We start from the raw sequence: 26,136 nt of genomic DNA on the forward strand, positions 1-26,136 counted from the left end.
TATTCTCTTCACCACTTTGTAGACACTGTAAACCCCTTATGTTTAAAGAACACTCTTTGTCCCAGTTTGCCAGTCCTGGGTACAGTGGAGAAAATGTATCAAACTAGTGCAAAGGAAAAGTGGAGTTGTTTCCTAAAGCAACCAATCAGGCTACTGTTTCCTTTCCCAAAGGGCATTAGAAAATTAGACCTCTCGTCTTTCTCTACTTTTGATAAATCTTCCCCACCTCGCCACATGGGAGGGAGGGCAGGCTCAGAGCATGGCATCAAGAAGGAGATGAGGGAGAGAGCTGAGTGGTTTCTGGACCCCGGTGATATAATAACATCGAGATAAAGACTGTATTCCTGGTGAAGCAAACCCTTCCGTGAGAGACCTAAGTGCCAGAACCAGAACAGAGGTCATCAGAATAGGAATTAGTTGGAAATGGAGGCCCTCCTGCCTAAGAAAACAGCTACAGTGGGAGAGAGAGAGCTGGGCCGCACCGAAGGGAGCAAATAAAAGTGTTTACTGTGCCACTGGTACAAGGGGAACTCCCGTGAAGTTGACATTCCCAACCACGTTGCGGGACCAATTTTTACTCAGAAATATTATTTTAGACAATCTGTTGCCTTGTTATTGATAAAGAATGGAGCCATAATGTGGTGCTTATAGAGCTCATACAGAGGCATACAGAACATAATTGTGGCATGCTCTATCAAATGCCACATTACGTAGGTATTCCCCGATAGGAGCTTAGCATACTGAATGCCTACATCCCTGTCTTGCTGCTGATCAATATAATTCTGTATGGGTATCTTGTCCATAAAGAAGCCATTGACGTTATGTACAGAATATAAACAAACATAGCTCCCCCTTCAGGTGTCGCCCATTATATAGGCTACCCAATTTTGACATGGTATAATATAAGTATTCACAACATATCTAGTTGAATGTTATGTGACCAATATTTACTAAAATGTTTAAACCCCTTTAAGGCCTCATGCCCACTTCAGTTTTTTTTGTCAGGGTGCTATCAGTTTTTTCAACTGATAGCACCCTGACTCATTCATTTCAATGGTGCCATGCACACTTCCGTTGTTTTAAGGGAAACGTGCGGCAGTTCCGTCAAAAGTAGTGAAGGTACTACTCCTGCCTGTTTTTTGACGGAACAGTCTCGGTCTTTTCATTGAATTTGGTCCGTGAAACAATGGACTGCACACGGAAGCCATCCACGTGCAGCCCGTGTTTGACGGAACCGTCATTAGCGGCCGTACAACAACAGCCGACGGAAATGTGCATGAGGCTTTAGGCTGTCAGAGATTTTTATGTCTGTGGTGTGTGTCATCAATCAATAAAAACTTTAGCGATCTGCTGGATGCTGCACATAATTTTTCTTTTGAAATAAATATAATAAAATAATTTCCACACAAACACTAAACACTGCAAAACCAATTGTACTTTTCTCCCTTTGTTATTGTAAGTCCTCTAATGTTTCAGCGTTGGCAGTTTTCTTTTTGCAGACTAAATTTAACATAGTTGCACATACATAACCACCTGGGAATCAGCATTTTCCGCATATTCAGTTCTGCAAGCAAATGAATCCTGTATTTCTAGTGGACAATGCAGCTGGCAGGATCCCAAATTCCATAGCATTTGTTTTCACTTATAAACGTGTAAAGACTTTGAAGGTGAAGTGGGTGATCGACTTCAACGAGCATTTGCCCCTAAAATAAAAATATACATGAGTTGTTAAAGACTCTCTTAAAGAAGCACTCCCATGAATTATTTTTTTCCGACCCTCATATTAAAGGGGTTTTTCAGTGAGAAAGAAATTGATTGTTTATCCTCAGGATAGGTCATTAATATTTCATCGGTGGGGGTTTGACTCATGGAATGCCCACCAATCAGCTGTTTTGAAGTGGCCGCGCCACTTGTGTGAGCACTGCTTCTCCTTCATTCCTGTCGCGGTTCCATACTGTGAAATGCCGACACACTTGTAGTGGCGATTCACTGCATTACAGCCTTCTCCCATTCACTTGAATCGGAAAAGGCTGTAATATTGTGAACAGTCGCTGCAAGTGTGTCTGCACTTTACAGTACAGAGCAGTAAAGCAAAACAGCCCCTTCAAAACAGCTGATCGGCAGGGCAGGGGTGCCATTAATTTCTTCTCACTGGAAAACCCCTTTAACGTGACTTACCTGGTTCTCTTTTTATACCAGTAGCCTCTCCATTCCAGGTTGCCCGGGGGTCACATGATCTTCATTCTGACTACCAGTATGGCTGGCTTCACACGGGCATATTCGGTCCATAAAATACGGTCCGTATGTCGGCTGTATTTCTCGGACCGAACGCCGTTCAGGGAGACGGGCTCCTAGCATCATAGTTATCTATGATGCTAGTAGTTCCTGCCTCTCCACTGAAATTCTGTCCCATAAACACCTGTGTGAAGCTGGCCTATCCCATAGCGTTTTTCTGTAGGGACTGGAAGTCAGTGACTCAATGCAAGTCTATGAGAGCCTCCTTGTGAGTCCCATTGACTTGCATTAATGCATCATTCGTGCACGTCGGCCGAGTCCCGTCAGTGATCCGTAAAAAGATAGAACATGTCCTATCTTTGCGCAGATCAGAGAATTTTTTTCACGGACCCGATTCACCCGCTAAAGTGAATAGGTCGGTTGAGACTATCGGGGGCCGGTAAAAACGGCCCGATAGGCATATCGGTCGTGTGCAACTGGCATAAGAGTATGACTTCCAGTTTCTACAGCAGACGCTGTGGAATACAGGGAGTCAGAATGAAAATCATGTGACAACGTGCGGCCCGGAACAGAGCAGGTACAGGTAAAATAGGGAACCAGGTAAATCAATACACAACATTACTGTAATGGCAGGGGGTAGGGAGACGGACAAGTGAGCCCTAATCTACCCGCCACTCTGTCCCTGCCTACTTGCAACGACCCGCCCTAGGCGACGGGGTACAACTGGGCGGCGGTCCCTGCGCTCAGTAAGTGCACGACAAACATACAAAGGAACACAAGCAAGAAAAAGGGGTCGTTGCCCACGGCAACACCGTGAGCAACCAGAGTGGTGAACGAGCCGAGTCAAGCCAGGAGTGTGCGAGGTACAAAACGAAAAGCAGAAGAGTAGTCGGTAAGCGAGGGTCTGTATGGAGCAGGATCAAAAATAGCAGGAGCTGTAGCTGGGCCAGGAAACCACAAGGAAAGAATCACAAGCACCGAGGGACAGGAAGTGCAGGCTTAAATAGACCGAGGGCGGGAGCTAGCTGAGTCTGGCCAGGTTACGATAGGTTCTCCCACTCCTAAGCCTGCCAGCCTGAATGGTGGAAGCAGGAGTCAGTCTCAGGGATGTATTCTCAGGTGCTGACTGATTAGTTCTGGGAGTTAACCCCGAAGCTGTGCCTGGCAGATCCTTTACAGTACCCCCCCTTTTATGAGGGGCCACCGGACCCTTTCTAAGTGGACCTGGCTTACTGGGGAAACGCAGGTGGAACCTCCTGACCAATACCCCAGCGTGAACATCCCGGGCGGGTACCCAAGTCCTCTCCTCGGGCCCGTATCCTCTCCAATGGACCAGGTACTGGAGGGAGCCTTGGACCATCTTGCTGTCCACAATCCTGGCCACCTCGAATTCCACCCCCTCAGGGGTGAGGATGGGAACAGGAGGTCTCCTCGAGGGAGCCAAGGACGGGGAGCAGCGTTTGAGGAGGGAGGCATGAAACACGTCGTGTATCCGGAAAGACGGGGGTAACTCCAGCCGGAAGGAGACAGGATTGAGGACCTCAATGACCTTATACGGCCCAATAAACCGGGGAGCAAACTTCTTGGACGGAACCTTGAGACGCAAGTTCCTAGACGACAACCACACCAGATCCCCGACCATAAACAGGGGGTTAGCAGAACGTTTTTTATCAGCCTGAGTTTTTTGTACGCTCTGGGACACCTCTAGGTTTTTCTGAACCTGGGCCCAGACTGTGCACAGTTCCCGATGAACGACCTCTACCTCGGGATTGTTGGAACTACCAGGTGAAACGGAGGAGAACCGTGGATTAAACCCAAAATTACAAAAAAAAGGAGAGACCCCTGACGAGTTACTGACCCGGTTATTAAGGGAAAATTCGGCGAGGGGAATGAAAGAGACCCAATCAAATTGACAGTCAGAGACAAAACACCTTAAGTATTGTTCTAGAGATTGATTAGTCCTCTCCGTTTGGCCGTTGGTTTCAGGATGGAAGGCAGAGGAGAAGGACAGATCAATCCCCAACTTCATACAGAAGGCTCTCCAAAACAATGAAACAAATTGTACCCCTCTGTCCGAAACAATATTGACAGGGACCCCATGGAGACGCAGGATGTGTTTGACAAACAAGGTAGCCAATGTTTTGGCGTTGGGTAGTTTCTTGAGGGGCACAAAGTGGCACATCTTACTGAAGCGGTCCACCACCACCCACACCACCGACTTGCCTTGGGATGGAGGCAAATCGGTGATAAAATCCATGGAGATATGTGTCCAAGGTCTCTGGGGAATGGGCAACGAACGCAGTAAGCCCGCTGGTCGGGACCTGGGAGTCTTGGACCTAGCACAAACCTCACAAGCAGCGACGTAGGCCTTAACGTCTTTAGGCAACCCAGGCCACCAATAATTTCTGGTAATGAGGTGTTTGGTACCCAGGATGCCTGGATGGCCAGATAGTGCGGAGTCATGATTTTCCCTAAGTACCCTTAGCCGGAATTGCAGGGGAACAAACAGCTTGTTCTCAGGAAGGTTCCCGGGAGCTGCACCTTGATCAGCAGCAATATCAGAGACTAAATCAGAATCGATCGAGGAAATGATTATACCTGGAGGCAAAATACAAGCAGGATCTTCCTCCGAAGGAGGGCTGGCCATGAAGCTACGCGACAGTGCATCAGCCTTAATATTTTTAGACCCAGCCCTATAGGTAACCAAAAAATTGAATCTGGTAAAAAATAACGCCCATCGAGCTTGTCTCGGGTTTAGCCTCCGGGCAGATTCTAGGAAAACCAGATTCTTGTGGTCAGTAAGGACCGTTACCTGGTGCCTAGCCCCCTCCAGGAAGTGGCGCCACTCTTCAAATGCCCATTTAATGGCAAAGAGTTCGCGGTTGCCAATATCATAGTTACTTTCAGTTGGCGAAAACTTCCTGGAGAAGTAGGCACAGGGGCGGAGATGGGTTACATAGTTACATAGTTAGTACGGCTGAAAAAAGACACATGTCCATCAAGTTCAACCAAGGGAAGGCAAAAGAGAAGGAAAAATTTCCACACATAGGAGCTAATATTTTTTTGTTCTAGGAAATTATCTAACCTTTTTTTAAAGCCATCTACTGTCCCTGCTGTGACCAGCTCCTGCGGTAGGCTATTCCATAAATTCACCGTTCTCACTGTAAAGAAGCCTTGTCGCCTCTGCAGCTTGAACCTTTTTTTCTCCAGACGGAGGGAGTGCCCCCTTGTTTTTTGAGGGGGTTTTACATGGAACAGGATTTCACCATATTTTTTGTATGTGCCATTAATATATTTATATAAGTTAATCATGTCCCCCCTTAGTCGTCTTTTTTCAAGGCTAAATAGGTTTAATTCTTTCAATCTTTCCTCATATCTTAAATTCTCCATGCCCCTAATTAGCTTCGTTGCTCTTTGTATTTTTTCCAACTCCAGGGCATCCTTTCTATGAACTGGAGCCCAGAACTGGACTGCATATTCTAGATGAGGCCTCACTAATGCTTTGTAAAGTGGTAATATTACATCCCTGTCCCGCGAGTCCATGCCTCTTTTAATACACGACAATATCCTGCTGGCCTTTGAAGCAGCTGATTGACACTGCATGCTGTTATTGAGTTTATGATTTACAAGTACACCCAGATCCTTCTCAACAAGTGAATCCGCCAGTGTAGCTCCCCCTAGGACATATGATGCATGCAGGTTGTTGGTACCCAGATGCATAACTTTACATTTATCTACATTAAACTTCATCTGCCAAGTGGACGCCCAAACACTTAGTTTGTTTAAATCTGCCTGTAATTCATGAACATCTTCCATAGTCTGAACTATATTACATAGCTTGGTGTCATCTGCAAAAATAGAAATAGTGCTATTAATCCCATCCTCTATATCATTAATAAATAAGTTGAATAATAGGGGTCCCAGCACTGAACCCTGGGGTACACCACTTATAACTGGGGACCATTCAGAGTAGGAATCATTGACCACAACTCTCTGGATATGGTCCTTGAGCCAATTCTCAATCCAATTACAAACTATACTTTCTAAACCTATAGTCCTTAATTTACCCATTAGGCGTCTATGGGGGACAGTGTCAAATGCCTTTGCAAAGTCCAAAAACACTAAATCCACAGCGGCCCCTCTGTCTAGACTTCTGCTCACCTCTTCATAAAAACAGATTAGGTTAGTTTGACAACTTCTGTCCTTAGTAAAACCGTGCTGGCTGTCACTTATAATACTATTTTTTGTCACATAATCCTGTATATAGTCCCTCAATAGCCCCTCAAACATTTTCCCCACAATTGATGTTAAGCTTACTGGTCTATAATTACCCGGGGAAGACCTAGAGCCCTTTTTGAAAATAGGCACCACATTTGCCCTGCGCCAGTCCCTTGGCACTATACCAGTCACTAGAGATTCTCTGAATATTATGAAAAGGGGGACAGAAATAACTGAACTAAGCTCTTTAAGAATTCTAGGGTGTAACCCATCTGGTCCCGGGGCCTTGTGCACATTTATTTTATTTAATTTAGCTTGGACCATCTCTACATTCATCCAATTCAGTATATCAACTGATATATTAACAGCACTGGCAGCGGCTACATCAGCTGCTCCTTCTTCAGTTGTATATACAGAGCTAAAGAACCCATTTAGTAACTCTGCCTTCTCTTGATCCCCTGTGATCCACTCCCCATTACCATTATATAGGGGTCCTACATGTTCAGACCTGGGCTTTTTTGCATTTATATGCTTGAAGAATTTTTTGGGATTTGTTTTACTATCCTTGGCCACCTGCCTTTCATTTTGTATTTTTGCTAATTTTATTACATTTTTACAGATTTTATTAAGCTCCTTATATTTTACAAAGGCTACAGCTGTACCCTCAGATTTGTATTTTTTAAATGCCCTTTTTTTGTCATGTATTGCCCCTTTCACAGAAGGTGTAAGCCATGTGGGGTTTAATTTGAGTCGTTTATACTTGTTACCTGTAGGAATAAATTTTGCACTATAATAACTCAAAGTAGATTTGAAAATCTCCCATTTATCATTTGTCCCATTATTTTACATTAGTTCTTCCCAGTCTATATCCTGAATTGCAGCCCTCATCCTGGGGAAATTGGCTTTCTTAAAATTAAATGTTTTTGCCCTCCCAGCCTGCGTTTGTTTTTTACAGTATAGGTAAAATGTAACTATATTATGATCACTGTTACCGAGGTTTTCACGAACATTGACATTCCCAACAAGATCTGCATTATTAGAAATGACCAGATCCAACAGAGCTTCACCTCTAGTCGGGTCTTCCACAAACTGGCCCATAAAATTTTCCTGCAACAGGTTGAGGAAATGTCTCCCCTTTGCAGTTGAAGCCGAACCATGACACCAATTAATATCCCGGAAATTAAAATCTCCCATTATCACTACAGTACCCGCCTGTGCAGCCCGCTCCATCTGTTTATATAGCTGAACTTCCATCTCCTCAGTTATATTGGGGGGTCTATAGATTACACCAAAAGTAATTTTTTCAGTGTTTACCTCCCTTTCTAGTTCCACCCACAAGGTTTCAACCTCCTCACAGTATTCACCCACTATTGTCTCTTTCACACTCGCCTTCATATCATTTCTCACATACAGACATACACCACCGCCTTTCCTATTTGTCCTGTCTTTCCGAAAAAGTGTAAAACCCTGTAGATTTACAGCCCAGTCATGTGAAGAGTCCAGCCATGTTTCAGCAACACCAACTATATCTATATTTTCTTCCAGTATCAAGGCCTCCAGCTCCCCCATTTTGCTTGCTAGACTTCTGGCATTTGTGAACATACACTTTAACTTGCCTGTCAGTTTTTCACTTTTATTATCAGAAATGTGATTTGACATTAATCGGGCCTTTTTATTTACACTGATGTTTTGTAACGAAAGGATCTCCTTATCTTGTTGTCTAGTCCTCTCTAGCGGGTGAGGGACCTGGTACCCTGGGACAAGACAGCCCCCACTCCCACCTCAGATGCGTCAACTTCCACGATAAATGGCTCCATTTGGTTGGGCTGAACCAGCACCGGGGCCGAGACAAAGCACTTCTTAAGGACCTCAAAAGCCTGGACAGCCTCAGGAGGCCAGTGGAGGAGATCAGCACCTTTGCGAGTGAGGTCCGTAAGGGGCTTAGCGATGACCGAGAAGTTAGCAATAAATCTCCTGTAATAATTAGCGAACCCCAAAAAACACTGTAACGCCTTCAGGGAGGCAGGTTGGACCCAAAAATGGAATCTCCTGTACCCCAAACACACATTTTTCGGTTTTGGCAAACAGTTTGTTTTCCCGAAGGACCTGGAGCACCTTCCTGACATGCTCAATGTGGGAGGACCAGTCCTTGGAAAACACCAGTATGTCATCAAGGTACACTACCAGAAAAACCCCCAGGTAATTTCTCAAAATCTCATTTATGAAATTCTGGAAGACCGCAGGGGCATTACACAACCCAAAGGGCATGACGAGGTATTCGAAATGGCCTTCAGGCGTGTTAAACGCAGTCTTCCACTCATCCCCCTCTTTGATGCGAATAAGGTTATACGCCCCCCGTAGATCCAATTTAGAAAACCATTGGGCCCCCTGAACCTGATTAAAGAGATCAGGAATCAAAGGAAGGGGATACTGGTTCCTTACCGTGACCTTATTCAGGCTACGGTAGTCAATGCATGGCCTAAGACCACCATCCTTCTTCCCCACGAAGAAGAAGCCAGCACCTACCGGAGAAGAAGAGGGACGAATGTAACCCTTGGCCAGGGATTCCTGGATATACACTCTCATAGCTTCACGTTCGGGACAAGAAAGATTAAATATCCTACCCTTAGGAAGCTTAGCTCCTGGTACCAATTCGATAGCGCAATCGTATTCTCTATGAGGAGGTAACACTTCGGAGGCCTCCTTAGAGAAAACATCAGCGAAGTCCTGAACAAACTCGGGTAGCGTATTCGCCTCCTTAGGGGGAGAAATAGAATTAACAGAAAAACATGACGTACAACATTCATTACCCCATTTGGTTAGCTCCCCAGTATTCCAGTCAAACGTGGGATTATGCAACTGCAACCAGGGAAGACCTAGAACCAAATCGTACGATAATCCCTGCATCAACAGTACAGAGCATTGCTCCAAATGCATGGAGCCAACAAGGAGTTCAAAAACAGGGGTATGCTGTGTAAAATAACCATTAGCAAGAGGAGTGGAGTCGATACCCACTACCGGGACAGGTTTAGGCAAATCAATCAGAGGCATAGCAAGGGACATAGCAAATTCCACAGACATGATATTAGTAGAGGACCCTGAATCCACGAAGGCACTGCCGGTAGCAGACCTACCACCAAAAGAGACCTGAAAGGGAAGCAAGATCTTAGTACGTTTCATATTTACGGGAAATACCTGTGCGCCCAAGTGACCTCCCCGATGATCACTTAGACGCGGAAGTTCTCTGGCTGCAATCTTACGCTTAGGACAGTTGTTCACTTGATGCTTGTCGTCCCCACAGTAGAAGCAGAGACCATTCTTCCTGCGGAATTCTCTACGTTGTTGGGGGGACACGGAGGCCCCGAGTTGCATAGGTATCTCTGAATCTTTCGGGGAGGAACGAAGCAACGGAGCTTCGGGAGGCATCATGGGGGAGTCGGAGGAGAAAACACATAAACGTTCACGTTGTCGTTCCCTGAGACGTCGGTCAAGTCGTACCGCTAAAGCCATAACCTGGTCTAGGGAGTCAGAAGAGGGATAGCTAACTAGCAGGTCTTTCAGGGCATTCGACAGACCCAACCTAAACTGGCACCTTAAGGCAGGGTCATTCCACCGAGAAGCTACGCACCACTTCCGAAAGTCAGAGCAATACTCCTCAACAGGTCTCTTACCCTGACGTAAGGTCACCAGCTGACTCTCGGCAAAGGCAGTCCTGTCAGTCTCGTCATAAATAAGTCCGAGAGCAGAAAAGAAACAATCAACGGAGGAAAGTTCAGGGGCGTCAGGAGCCAAGGAGAAGGCCCACTCTTGGGGCCCTTCCTGGAGCCGGGACATATTTATACCCACCCGCTGGCTCTCAGAACCTGAGGAATGAGGCTTTAAACTAAAGTAAAGCCTACAACTCTCCCGAAAGGAGAGAAAAGCCCTCCGGTCCCCTGAGAACCGGTCGGGCAACTTGAGGTGGGGTTCAAGAGGTGCGGTGAGGGGAACTACCAGGGTAGCATCAGGCTGGTTGACCCTCTGAGCCAGGGCCTGTAGGGAGAGACCCTGCATTTGCTGAGCCAGGGTCTCACGGGGATCCATAGTGGTGTCAGGGACCAGGGGTAGACTAGGTATGGGCTTGTGATTATGTAATGGCAGGGGGTAGGGAGACGGACAAGTGAGCCCTAATCTACCCGCCACTCTGTCCCTGCCTACTTGCAACGACCCGCCCTAGGCGACGGGGTACAACTGGGCGGCGGTCCCTTCGCTCAGTAAGTGCACGACAAACACGACAAACATACAAAGGAACACAAGCAAGAAAAAGGGGTCGTTGCCCACGGCAACACCGTGAGCAACCAGAGTGGTGAACGAGCCGAGTCAAGCCAGGAGTGTGCGAGGTACAAAACGAAAAGCAGAAGAGTAGTCGGTAAGCCAGGGTCTGTATGGAGCAGGATCACAAATAGCAGGAGCTGTAGCTGGGCCAGGAAACCACAAGGAAAGAATCACAAGCACCGAGGGACAGGAAGTGCAGGCTTAAATAGACCGAGGGCGGGAGCTAGCTGAGTCTGGCCAGGTTACGATAGGTTCTCCCACTCCTAAGCCTGCCAGCCTGAATGGTGGAAGCAGGAGTCAGTCTCAGGGATGTATTCTCAGGTGCTGACTGATTAGTTCTGGGAGTTAACCCCGAAGCTGTGCCTGGCAGATCCTTTACAATTACACTACATTTTCTACATGTTAAAACGGGAGGTCGGAAAAAATAAATCACCGGAGTGCATCTTTAATGCATTTCTTTTTTTTTTGCAAGTCTTTGACTCAATACATGTCTATGAGAGCCTGCATGTGAGTCTCATTGACTTGCATTAATGCCTTATATGGACAGTGAAGTCATGGGCAACTCCTGGAGCACTGGAATCCCCGGCCAAAGCATTGCTGATGCCCTGGCCGGGAATTCCGCTCATAGAGAAAGCCCTGACTTCACTGTCCATATAAGGGCAGTGACGTCAGGGGCACCTCCTGCAGCGGAATCACCAGCACTAGGATTGCCGACACCTGGCCAGGGATTCCGCTCATATTAGGAGCCACTGAAGACGTCACTGTCCCTATATGGATAATGAAGTCAGTGGCTCCTGGAGCGCCAGAATCCCCGGCCAAAGCGTTGCTGAAGCCCTGGCCGGGAATTCCGCTCATAGAGAGAGCTCTGACTACACTGTCCATATAAGGGCAGTGACATCAGTGGCTCCTCCTGTAGCGGAATGCCCGGCCAGTGCCTCTGCAACACTTTGACAGGGGATTTCGCTCCAGAAGGAGTGAATGGCAGAGCAGGAACCGGATAGTTTCCTGCTCTGCCATAGTATTCAATTGTATCCACGTCCTGAGGATGCAGATACGATTGACTGTAGCAGTTGCCGGGACAAGTCCCGGGACAGTAATTTCCCAGGACTGTCTCTGTAACTTCGGGACAGTCCCAGCAAATTCGGGACAGTTGGCAAGTATGCTGTTGGATATGTAATAGTGACCATATAGGTTCTTTCCCTTCTTTCCCATAATTTTCTACAACAGAGATGGCTAAATAGCATTTTTTTTTTTAGTAAGAAATACTGTTTAATCCAGTATACATTGGAAAAGATCATTCTTTATTCTGCAAAGGTTTCAAACTTTTATGAAGAGGTCGATATAGACAATGGATTATGGCACCTTGGCCTGGACCTCTGTTGGATCCATAGTCATATCCACCATTGATAAGATACAAGGAATTGTCCTTTTTAAGTACATCTCTGGCCACCTCTGTTGTAGCTGTACCTCTTTTATTACTTTGGAAGAGACATGTCAGGCTCTGTTGGCCTCTTTCATGAACAGTCTGTTCCGCACCACAGGACTGTTGTTAGCTAGATGTTTTTGGGTGGTAGCCTATTCTCACTAGCCCCATGATAATTTTGTGTGTGAAGCCCCAAACTGTGATCATGCTGGCAGATTTGGAGTTGACTGCCAAGCTCACATTCCCGGTCCATTAAATCTTTTGTCTTTATAATTTGTCATCTGAATTACACACACATTTAAGTTCTGTTGAGACGTGGCTACTTGTTTCAGATAGAGGGGTCTGAACCAACTTTGAAGCTCCTGGACCCCAATACAAAAGCTGTTATAGCTCCCCCACCCCAATTATTATATAGTATTTGAAGTACTGGTGTCCTCTTATGTGGCAGAGGGCCAGTTGGGCAGAGACTACAACCTGTTTACCACCTGCCACTGAAGCTTGTCATTATGGGAAGGGGGTAAACACCACTCACCCATAACACTAAACCCACCTCCCTAATATTGTGTAGGTCCCCACCAGCTCTCATCTGTTGAGGCATGGACTCCACAAGACCTCTGAAGGTGTCCCGTCTTATGTGGCACCAATCCGATAGCAGGACATCCTTTAGGTCCTGTAAGTTGCGAGGTGGGGCTTCCATGGATCGGACTTATGTTTCCAGCATATCCTGTTGATGCTCAATCAGATAGAGGTCTGGAGAATTTGGAGGCCAAGTCAACACCTTGAACTATTTGTTATGTTTAGAGATGAGCGAACCGGGACAACCGAACCCGGTTTCGGTCCGAACTTCCGGAAAAGTTCGGTTCGCAGCGAATCCGAACTTCACCGGGTTCGGCCGAACCCGTTTTGACCGAACCCGGTCAAAAACATTATACAAATCGGCAGCCACTTATCTCTATCAATTACTGATAGAGAAAAGAGGCTGCTGATTAAAAATAAAATAAAAAGCATTTAATACGTACCCGGTCGTTGTCTTGGTGACGAGTCCCTCTTCTTCCTCCAGTCCGACCTTTTCTGACGCGGCAGCCTGTGATTGGCTGCAGAGGCCTCTGCAGCCTGTGATTGGCTGCAGAGGCCGCGGCAGCCTGTGATTGGCTGCAGCGCTCACATGGGCTGCATCGTCATAATGGAATGTCGGGCCGGATGTCGAGAGGGACGCGTCACCAAGGCAACGGCCAGGAGACCGGACTGGAGGAAGCAGAAAGTTCCCGGTAAGTATGAACGTCTTTTTTTTTACAGGTACTGTGATCGGTAGTCACTGTCCAGGGTACTGAATCAGTTACTGCCGATCAGTTAACTCTTTCAGCACCCTGGACAGTGACTATTTAGGGTATGTGCACACACACTAATTACGTCCGTAATTGACGGACGTATTTCGGCCGCAAGTACCGGACCGAACACAGTGCAGGGAGCCGGGCTCCTAGCATCATAGTTATGTACGATGCTAGGGGTCCCTGCCTCTCTGCAGGACAACTGTCCCGTACTGTAATCATGTTTTCAGTACGGGACAGTAGTTCCACGGAGAGGCAGGGACTCCTAGCATCGTACATAAATATGATGCTAGGAGCCCGGCTCCCTGCAGTGTGTTCGGTCCGGTACTTGCGGCCGAAATACGTCCGTCAATTACGGACGTAATTAGTGTGTGTGCACATACCCTTACTGACGTCGCCTAGCAACGCTGCCGTAATGACGGGTGCACACATGTAGCCACCCGTCATTACGGGGCCTCATGCACACGACCATAAAAACACCCGTTATCACGGGTCGTAATTACGACCCGAAATAGCGGGCCCATAGACTTCTGTTAGCCACGGGTACCTTCCCGTTTTCTCACGGGAAGGTGCCCGTGCCGTTAAAAAGATAGAACATGTTCTATTTTTTTATTTTACGGGCCGTGCTCGTAATTACGACTCGTAACTACGAGCACGGCCGGCCGGCCACGGGCAGCCGGACGCTTTTGCGAACCGTGCTGACATTATAATTATAGCAGCATGGCCCGTAAAATAGAAAAATAGAACATGTTCTATTTTTTTTAACGGCACGGGCACCTTCCCGTGAGAAAACGGAAAGGTACCCGTGGGTAACAGAAGTCTATGAGCCCGTTATTGCGGGTCGTAATTACGACCCGCAATAACGGGTGTTTTTACGGTCGTGTGCATAATGGGAGCACGGCTCGGAAAAACGAACGGCTGCCCGTGCTCCTCTCCTGAAATACTCTGTGCTGCCTTAAACTCTGTGGACAGGTCAGGATACTGTTTCTTTTAAATGCTGCTGGGTAACCCGCTCGATCCACTATATAAGGCTACGCTACAGTGCAGCATTTAAAAGAAACAGGATCCTGACCTGTCCACAGAGTTTAAGGCAGCACAGAGTATTTCAGGAGATGAGCGTGCAGATTCAGTGCTGCTGTGAACTCTGCTCTTACCATTACGTAGCTCTCAGTCTGTTACCTCTCCTCCACTCCTGTCCTCAAGAACACCTTCACATGATTGGCAAGTCACCACGTAATGGTAAGAGCAGAGTTCACAGCAGCACAGAGTATTTCAGGAGATGAGCGTGCGGATCTTGTGCGTGGTGGTGACTTGCCAATCATGTGAACGTGTTATAGAGGACAGGAGTGGAGGAGGTGTAACAGACTGAGCTACGTAATGGTAAGAACAGAGTTCACAGCAGCACAGAGTATTTCAGGAGAGGAGCGTGCAGATTCCGTGCTGCTGTGAACTCTGCTCTTACCATTACGTAGCTCAGTCTGTTACCTCTCCTCCACTCCTGTCCTCAATAACACCTTCACATGATTGGCAAGTCACCACCCCGCACAAGATCCGCACGCTCATCTCCTGAAATACTCTGTGCTGCTGTGAACTCTGCTCTTACCATTACGTGGTGACTTGCCAATCATGTGAAGGTGTTCTGGAGGACAGGAGTGGAGGAGAGGTAACAGACTGAGAGCTACGTAATGGTAAGAGCAGAGTTCACAGCAGCACTGAATCTGCACGCTCATCTCCTGAAATACTCTGTGCTGCCTTAAACTCTATGGACAGGTCAGGATCCTGTTTCTTTTAAATGCTGCACTGTAGCGCAGCCTTATATAGTGGATCGAGCGGGTTCCCCAGCAGCATTTAAAAGAAACCGTGTTTGTGTATGTGTGTGTTTGTGTATATATGTGTGTTTGGGTATGTGACTTTGTCTGTTTTTGTTTTTATATGTGTGTTTGTGTATATGTGTGTGTATATATGGGTGTGTTTGTGTATATGTTTGTGTATATATGGGTGTATTTGTGTATATGTTTGTGTGTAGATGTTTGTGTGTGTTTTTGTATATGTGTGTTTGTGTATATGGGTGTGTGTTTGTGTGTAAATATGGGTGTGTTTGTGTATATGTGTTTGTGTATATGTGTGTTTGGGTATGTGTGTTTTTGTTTGTATATGTGTTCGTGTATGTGTGTGTATAACTGTGTGTGTGTGTGTGTTTGGATATGTGTGTTTTTGTTTGTATATGTGTGAGTTCGTGTATATGTGTGTGTGTTTGTCTGTTTATGTGTGTGTGTGTGTGTATATCTTGTTGTGTTTGTGTATATATGTGTGTGTCTGTGTATGCTTGTTTGTTTGTGTGTGCGTGTATATATGTATGTAGGTGAGTAGAAGTATTGTTATTGTTCACATTGATAACTTTTTTTATGTTGTTGCAGATTTTGATGTACCGATTGGACTACATCTTCGATTCGTTGGACTACTGCGTAGATCTACGTTTTTTCAAATTTTAATAAAATGGTTAACGAGGGTTTTGTTGGGGATTTCTTATTTCAATAAAAAAGAATTGTCTTTGTGGTTTTTTTTAAACTTTATTAGTACCTAGATAATGGTAGTTGGCTGATTGACAGCGTCCATTATTAAGGCGGTACTTAGTGTTAGCCGGTGCAGAGGCTAGCACTAACCACCCATTATTACCCCGGTACCCACCACCACCAGGGGTGCCGGGAAGAGCTTGGTACGATCCAGTACCCGACCATCTGTTGTGATGGTCGGGTACTGGGGCGGCCGTAGGCTGGTATTATGAGGCTGGGAAGGGCCAAAATCAGTGGACCTTCCCACCCTTGTAATGCTAGGCTGCTGCTGCTGTGTTGTATCGGGCTGGTTATAAAAATGGGGGGGACCCCCACGTCGTTTTTTTTTTTTTGAATTTAACAAATTTAGCAATAGACGGGTGCCCCACATTTTAAATAACCAGCCATATACAAGGCCGCAGCAGTCTGGCATTACATTGGTGGGAAGGGCCACTGGTTTTGTCCATTCCCAGGCTAATAACACTGTGTTGTATGTGGCTGGTTATGATAAATTGGGTGGAACCCCATGTCTTTTTTAAAAAAAATGTAAATAAATAAATAATTTAAAAAAATGACGTGGGGTCCCCCCCACTTTTATAACCAGCCAGATACAACACAGCAGCAGCAGCCTAGCATTACAAGGGTGGGAAGGTCCACTGTTTTTGGCCCTTCCCAGCCTCATAATACCAGCCTGCGGCCGCCCCAGAGCCCGACCATCACAACAGATGGTCGGGTACTGGATCGTACCTGGCTCTTCCCGGCACCCCTGGTGGTGGTGGTGGGTACCGGGGTAATAATGGTGGTTAGTGTTAGCCTTTGCACCGGCTAACACTAAGCCTCGCCTTAGTAATGGATGTTGTCACTCAGACAGCGGCCATTACTAAAGTGGTAGTAATAAAATTTGAAAAGAAAAAGACAAAGATATAGATAAAATATTTTATTGAAATAAAGCAACCCCAACACAACCCTCATTAACCATTTTATTGTAGAAAAAAAAAAACGTCATCTAAGTAGTCCTCGAAACCGACGTAGTCCAAACACCAAACCTGTAAAAAAAAAATAAAAAAATGAAATAAAACATGTCGTAGGCTTAGTTTCAGTTTAATGTGTGATACTGACTGTTATACCATGTATAGAAGCCTGCCGCGAAGTTGACTTAGATACAGGGCGCCAGCAGACAGTATCATACATGGCCATACATACATATATACAAACATACATACAAGCATGCACATATATACATGCAAATATACATACATGCAAACATACATACATGCATACACACACACACACACACACACACACACACACACATGAAAACATACATACATACAAACAAACATGCAAAGATACATACATATATACAAGCATGCACAAATATACATGCAAACATAAATACATGCAAACATAATTACATACATGCACATATATATATAAACATACATGCAAACATACATGCAAAAATAAAAACATGCAAACATACATACATGCACATATATAAATACATACATGACAACATACATACATGCAAACATACATACACACATGCAAACATATATACATGCAAATATACATACAAACATGCACATGTATACATACATGCCAACATACATGCAAACATACATGCACATATATACATACATACATGACAACATACATACATGCAAATATATACATGCAAATATACATACATACACACATGCACATATATACATACATGCCAACATACATGCACATATATACATACATGACAACATACATACATACATGACAACATACATACATACATATATGTATATATATATATACACACATGCAAATATACATACAAACATGCATACATACATACATACATACATGCAAACACACATACATGCAAACATACATACATAAATTCATGCAAACATACATACATACATACAAATATACATACACACATGCACATGTATACATACATACATGACAACATACATACATACATGACAACATACATGCAAAAATACATACATGCAAACATACACACATGCAAACATACATGCAAATATATACATGCAAATATACATACAAACATGCACATATATACATACATGCCAACATACATGCACAGATATACATACATGACAACATACATACATACATACATGCCAAAAAATAATAATAATACGTTCATACTTACTTTCCTCCTGTCCGGCCTCCAGCGATGACGTTTCATCCATGTCGCCGCTGCAGCCTGTGATTGGCTGCAGAGGCGGTCACGTGGGATGAAGCGTCATCCTGACGTGCGTGACCGCCACTACAGCCTGTGATTGGCTGCAGCGGCGAAAGGGATGAAACGTAATCGCTGGAGGCCGGACAGGAGGAAAGTAAGTACGATCGTATAATTTTTATTTTTTTATTACATTTAAATTGTATTTTCGGCGCCCCGAGCATGTACTGTGAAGGTTGCTGAAAGAGTTAGTGCAGCCCATTAACTCTATCAGCACCCCGGACAGTAGCATGCTCGGCGCACGTAAGTGACAGGTTCGGTCAGAACTAGTTCGGTCCGAACCGAACTTTTTTGTGAAATTCGGCGAACTAGCCGAACCGAACTTTTGATAAGTTCGCTCATCTCTAGTTATGTTCCTTAAGTCATTCCTGAATAATTTTTGCAGTGTGGCAGGGTACATTATCCTGCTGTAAGAGGCCACTGCCATTAGGGAATACTGCTGCCATGAAAGGGTATACTTGGTCTGCAAAAATGTTTAGGTAGGTGGTAAGTATCAAAGTAACATCCACCCCAGGACATAAGGTTTACCAGCAGAACATTGTCCAGAGCATCACACAGCCGCTGGTGGCTTGCCTTCTTTCCATAGTGCATCCTGGTGCCAGCCCTTATTTAAATAAGTGATGAAAACGGACCGGCAGTCCTCATGATGTATAAAAAACGTGATTCATCAGATCAGGCCACCTTCTTCCACTGCACCACGGTCCAGTTCTTATGCTTTTGTGCCCATTGTAGGTGGTTTTGGGTGATGGACAGGGGTTAGCATTGGAACTCTGACCAGTCTACGATTACACAGCCACAACGCAGCACAAAACACAGCCCCAAAGCTGTGAAGCCCTGTGCGTTGTGACTTGTCTGCATGTTTCTATCATAGTCAGCTTTAACTTTTTCAGCAATTTGTGTCGTGGGTTCGTACAGACAGACTAGCCTTCGCTACCCACATGCATCAATACACTTTGGGCGCCCATGAACCTTGTCCTTCCTAGGACCACTTTTAGTAGGTACTAATCACTGCATACCAGGAACACCCCGGATTAGACCATTCATTTTGGAAATGTTCTGACCCAGTCGTCTAGTCATCACGATTTGGCCCTTTGCTCAGATTCTTTACACTTGCCCATTTTTCCTACTTCCAACACATCAACTTCAAGAACGAACTGTTCACTTGCTGTCTATTATATTCCCCCCTTGACAGGTGTCACTGTAACAAGATAATTAATGTTATTCAACTGTTAGTGGATTAAGGGTATGTTCACATAACGAATTTAAAAGGGGAAAAATCCAACTTGGATTTGCAAGAAAATTCTGGCAAAAATCCCAGCTGACCCTCGGATTTCTGCCCAGATATACAGTTCCATCTGTCTCGGATTTGAACACAGATTAGCCCCATTCAATTAGGCTAATGTAAGTGGCTATGTAATGTGGTTTTCGCAAGGTATATGCGTGAAAAACCACGCCAAGAAATGATTACATAGTGTTGCTATGTAATGCGGTTTTCGCAAGGTATATGCGTGAAAAACAACGCCAAAAAGTGATTTTTATCCATGACCCCTTATTCAACTCTGCGTCGAATAAACAACAGGGCGGTTTCATATCAAAATCAATGGTACGCTGTTTGTTGGAAGTTCTCATGCGGATTATGATGCGGAATACGTGCCGAAGGAAATCCGTTGTGTCAACCTGACCTAATTTTCTGGCTAAACTGTGTATATGACTAGAAGACTGGATACATCTTATTTTGTGGGTCTGTTCTGTGATTTTAAAATAATATTGATACCTCTAAACTCTCTCCACCCTAGTAATGGTAAGATTGATATACCAGGTCTGAGGCTCTTAAATTCCCTCCTATTGCAAAAAACAAAATTCAAGCTGACCACCATTGCTGATGAAGAAATTAAAGTTTGAGCATAATGATGATTGCACCCGGTGCCCCGTATACTTATGCATGAGAGGAAAGGAGCTTTAAAGGGAACCTTTCACCAGCATTTCACCTATTAAACCAGCAATACCTGGCGTTAGTGGGTGAAAAATCATTTCTATATAACCCATAATTGTCTTCTTAGTCGGCTCTGTAGCTTTAGTATTCTGTTTTTTTAGTGTTCCCACACCGTATGCTAATGAGCAGAAAAGAGTCAAATCTTCATTTGAAAAGAGTCAAATCTTCATTCCTCAAGTATTTCCGAGTTAACCCCGCCTCCTTACTTTTGATTGACAGTTCCTCTCCTTCTCCCAGCACACAAAATCCCGCGCTTGTGCATTGATGTCCTCTTCAGGTGTGTGTGCACAAAGGGACACCAGCTTATTACGATAAAAGGCGCAAAATGTTTGCATGACCGTTATTTACAGTCAGAGGAGGAGTTTAGGAGAGGGGATAACGGTAATGAACTTTTGATAGCAGCGGCCAGTGAGGGATAAGTAAAGTCCAATAAGTGAAATGCTGGTGACAGGTTCCCTTTAAGTTAAAGATAACCTCAACTCTCCTTCTTGCATCCCACTGTCCTCTTGGATACTTCCTTTTTATTTCAGGCAACAGTTACCCCAAGATTGTGCTTCCATTTAGGGAGGTCCATGGTTGATAAAGCCCTCAGAGATGTCTCCTGGTGCTTTTTCATGCCACCACGTGTTCAGGTCAGTTTAATGTTAACATTGCATTATTTATGGAGGGGAGAAGTCTTTCTCTGGTTCATAGCACCCATGGAGATGGTTCATACCTGAACAGGGCCCCATTCTTCAGGGCTGCAATAACAGCTGATATTATGGTATCTACTCTGTTTTTTTACCTTAAAAGATTCACTTGTGTACTACAATGACATATACAATATATGTATGCTATTATCCAATGACTATTCCATGTGATGTGCTATAATCATGTGGGTCAGCTACAAACCCCTTTCTCCATACATACAGCATTAGTGCTCGGTAACATGGAATAGCTGAGCTTGTGCCTTGTAATCTGCCAAGTGCACAGGACGGATAACCTAAAGCTGTGTGGAAAATTGATTTCATGGCTCCTGATCATTTAGCTGCTTTATTCCCAATACTCCTCATAGTTAAAACATGCAGCTGCAGTAAAACCTCATGTCCCATTTATTAATTATATACATTCGTGGCATGGGCTTATATTAAATAGGGTTTAGATAACTATTACAGGATTTTATGTGTTTGCCATTTTCAGTCTTATATATCCTGCATTCTATTATAAGAGGAGTGCACTTTCAGTAGCGACATCTATGTAATGCCCTTAAAAGAGCTAAACTAGCAGTTATTGTATGCCCCTTCTGCCTGAAAGTGAAAGTTCTGCCTGTTAAGGCTAAGTTCACACTTGCGTTGTTTAATCCGTTAGGCCTCGTGCATACTTCCATCACCGTTTTCACGACCGTTTTTGACGGATCCATGTGCCTGTGTTTAGCGGCCGTGTGATTTCTGTGTGCACTCCGTGTTTCCGTTTCCGAGCGCCAAGCATGGTACTGTCCAGGGTGCTGAAAGAGCAGGGTTGTTCAGCGCTAGTCACTGTACAGGGTGCTGAAAGAGTTAATGGGCTTCACTGATCGGCGGTAACTCTTTCAGCACCCTGGACCGTGACTAGCGCTGAAGAATGATCATGCTCGGCGCTCGCAAAATACAATTTTAATGAAATAAAAAATAAAAAAATCAGTTCATACTTACCCAGAACTCCCTGCATTTTCCTCCTGTCCAGCCTCCTGGGATGACGTTTCATCCCATGTCACCGCTGCAGCCAATCACAGGCTGTAGTGTCAGTCACGCAAGTCTGGATGACGTCAGAAGGCCGGCCTCCAGGGACGACGCTTCATCCCACATCACAGGCTGCAGCGGCCACATGGACTGCCGCGTCATACAGAAAGGTCGGACTGGAGGAAGAAGAGGGACTCGTCACCAAGACAACGACCGGGGTACGTATGAACTGCTTTTTATTTTATTTTTATCAGCAGCCTCTTCTCTCTATCAGTGATTGACAAGTGGCTGCCGATTAGTGTAATATATCTGTAATGTACTTCTGGCCGCCCGGCCGTTGCTAGGCAACGGTTCCGTCACACACGGATGGCACACGGATGCTTTCCGTGTGCCTTCAGTTTTTTTGACGGCCCTATTGACTTGCATGGGACTCACAGTCACGGAATCTCGGACCAAAGTAGGAAATGCTCTACTTTTGTCGGAACGGAGCAACGGGACCGTCAAAAAAACGGAAGTGTGCATGGCCCCATTGAAATGAATGGGTCAGGGTGCTAGCCATCAGAAAAACGGCTAGCACCCTGAAGAAAAAGACTCAAGTGTGCACGAGGCCTTACCTGGATACGTTTTTAAATCAGAATGAGGAAAAAAACAGATCCATTAAAAATCCAATTGAAATCAATGGGATCTTTAATTGCATTCGTTAGCGTCCGTTCAATTCCGTTATGTTAGTCATCCGTTTTTTGAACGGAGATAAAAGTACAGAGTACAAGACTTTTTCTCAGTTTAAAATAACGGATGGCTAATTTTTATCATTGGTGTCAATGTAATCCGTTTGCATTCGTTGTTTTGATTTCAATTGGATTTTTAACAGATCCGTTTTCATCCTTTCGGTGTGTTCACATCAGCGTCACCCTTCCGTTCATGGGTTCCGTCAGTTCTTTCCTAATTTTAGTGGAAATAATAACTTAGTCGACTACGCTATTGTTTCTTCTAAAAAAAACGGAAACCTTGCAGAACGGAGACAAATGTTATCCATTGAAGTCAATGGTAATGCAAACGGAAGCTATGTTTTCCGTTTGCCTATCCGTTCATGGGCTTCTCCGACGGAAAGTTCTGACGGAACCCATGAATGGAAACAACGCTGATCTGAAGCGGCCCTTTTTCTGACCTAAAAACAGATCAGAGTAGCGGTTTATACAACGCAAATGTGAACTTAGCCTAAAGCATTGTTATTTTTTTTTCTAAATAGTGTGTTTTGGTATCCGCATCTATTCTGAAAAAAAAAAAACACATTTACGCATGCAATTTTTGGAAAAGACAAACAATTAAAACAGGCAAGGTCTATGGGAAAAAAAAACCCTCTAACTGGCTCAAAAAAATGCCAAACCAACCCCATGCTGCAAAAAAAAAAAGGCACTAACCCAAAAAATGCAATACAAAAGACTATAAAAGAAATGTGGAAAAAAAAACACCAGGAAAAACGGCTAAAAGAAAAAACTGTGTGAGGGCATCCTGAATGATAAAATTCTGGCTGCAGCTGCCACTAGGGGGAGCTAACAAGCTTATTGCATACTGTTTTACTATTGAATGTACATGTCATACGACATGCAGCAAATTCACTGACTGAATTGTATAATTTAACTCTATTGCTATAGAGGGAGCTTTGTAACAGAAAAATTAGGCTCTGATCGCTATAAGGATTTATTATAAAATCAATCAGCACAGAAATTTGGGCCTAGTTTAGGGCCAGGGCTACACGGAGACTTTGGTCGCATGACATCAAGTTACATAGAATTAGGCCAACAAAAAAATGGCTATGGTTTGTGTGTGACATGACTATTTTAGGATAGTTGCATGCAATTCTAGAGACTCTGTCACCAGGTTTTTGCTGCCCTATATGAGGGCAGCATAAAGTGGTGCCAGAGACCCTGATTCCAGCAGTGTATCACTTTACTTGTAATATTCAATCATTATCATAAAATCACTGTTTATCTACTGCAGCGCGTGCCGAGGAAGAAGTCCTCTCAATGATGTGCTCGTGTTTAGGAGTCCTCGATATTCATGAGCTGAGGCTAGCCCGCCCGCCGCTGATTGTCAGCTTTTTTCCTAGGCAGAGTATGGGCAGAAAGCTGTCAATCGGCGGCCGGTAGGTGGGGCTAGCCACAGCTCATGAATACCGGCTGACGGAGAAAAAGGTGATTTTTCCAGAAACTACTGAACGCTGGTAAGTGAATGACACAGCGACAGAATCAGGGTCCCTGGCACTACTTTATTCTTCCCTCAGATAGAGCAGCATAAACCTGGTGACAGATTCCCTATAAGGCTATGTGACATCTAACACACACCCAATAAATCAAAAATCACTTACGTGTGATTGGGAATCTGCAACCAATAATCCAGCATGTTTGTATAATTGACTACTTTCATGTTACTTTTTTCGTTAAATCGGGTGTCGTAACTTCAACATTCACAATCATTACTTCCGATGTCGCATTGCGACATTGTGATCTACATGTCAGGCGACCAAAGCCCTAGCCTAATACAAATTGTGTTCAATAGTTTACATTCACTTTAAAGTAAAACATTTGAATTATAATTTTTTTGACATGTTTGTCATTTTTTTATATTCTTTTTTTGTTTTTGTACTGAATTTTTTCAATCTCCTACATAGATAACAGAAGCTGGGTGTCAATCATAGTGTTCATAAGGATTATGATGACCCAAAATTATATTTCTCGCTTCTGCCACCTCTATTTTACTGCTGTGTGTCTCTTCTTACCACTAAATTTTGGCATTCTATTCATGAACAAGGAAGATCAGGATGAACAGTTTAGTTAGGATAGTGTTTGATACTGTTTATACCATGTAATGTGGTATATCTATAGGGAATGCCTTTGCACCTGAATGCATATCAGATCATACATACAGATTGGCTGTGGTACCTGCAATCTACTCCTCTTCCTCATGGAGCTCACACAGCCCTCTGCTTAGCACCGGTATGTGGCTATTGCCTCTAGAGCCAGTAGGTGGCAATAACAGAAGTAGCCAAGGATTGTGACATGTATGGCTGCTGGCCAATATATTCATAATCAGATGTAATTCAGAGATTAATGGAGTTTTGTTTTTAATATTCCATCTCAAAGAAATGACAAGCTGAGCAGCAGAATGAGAGAAGAGTTCACCGAGAGTCAGATTTGCAGAGCGTGAGACATAATGATACTCATATAAACATTAGTTCATGGAGAAACAAGGAGAACAAAGAATAGGGAAAGCGAAGGGCATGCAGAATATATAATATTATAATCACTATAATGTATTTATATACTGCAGCAACATGACAAGGAATGTATTAATGTACAGTACAAGAGTTCTGGTCTATTACAGTTTACTATGCAATGTCCCTACCATATATATGCAGGAACATGAAAGCAGCAGATGTAGTGGAGAAGTCAACAATAAAGCTAAAGTGCCACTTAAAATTTTGGTTATGAGATGGCCATGATTTTATCTCAACCGCCGCGCGACAAAAAGCCGATGTGGAGCTCTAGCTGAAGTGTATTTAAAGAGTAACTACATTTTAATAAAACTTTCAGACATTTCAAAAGTTTGGATGGGTGGGGGTCCGGGTGCTCAGACCCCCACCGTTGCTGAAACGAAAGTGCCGAAGTGCCCAGCTGAGCTCTCGGCATCTTTGTTTCTTTAACAGGAGGAGCTGACCAGATGGATATATACTTTTGTAGGAAAAGATTTTGTATAATTTATGCAGTATAATTCATTAATTCAATTCCCTGCTCATTCTGGGCTTAGGAGTCCAGTGGGCGGTCCTACTTGATGTTTGACAGCCAGTTCGTGATGCACACTAACACAGTGAAGGCTGTCAATCATTGTCTGAGACCGCCCACTGGGACTCATAAACCGAGAATAAACAGGAAATTACAATAATAAAGTAATACTTCATCACCAATCTATATACAGTACAGTATAAATCTGCTTAGCCCCTCCTGCTGTATAACATGCTGCCTACATGCTCAATGTGACAAGTTTGGGGGTCTTCATACGTGTGCGCTGTGTACTAATCATTGCCTTGGAGATAATTCGTGGGAGGGTTTA

At 44.4% G+C, this 26,136-nt stretch overlaps 1 long non-coding RNA gene across 1 annotated transcript in view; it reads right to left on the reverse strand.

Moving 5' to 3' along the window:
• Window positions 1-1,251: 1,251 nt before the first annotated feature.
• The window catches only part of LOC142750940 (uncharacterized), a 69,777-nt gene continuing 44,892 nt past the window's right edge, over window positions 1,252-26,136 (reverse strand). Inside the window, exon 4 of the long non-coding RNA XR_012882641.1 lies at window positions 1,252-1,703. This is a non-coding gene — a long non-coding RNA (uncharacterized LOC142750940). The remainder of the gene's footprint in view (window positions 1,704-26,136) is intronic.

The sequence above is a fragment of the Rhinoderma darwinii genome, chromosome 3 (genome assembly GCF_050947455.1).
Source record: "Rhinoderma darwinii isolate aRhiDar2 chromosome 3, aRhiDar2.hap1, whole genome shotgun sequence".
Taxonomy (NCBI): domain Eukaryota; kingdom Metazoa; phylum Chordata; class Amphibia; order Anura; family Rhinodermatidae; genus Rhinoderma; species Rhinoderma darwinii.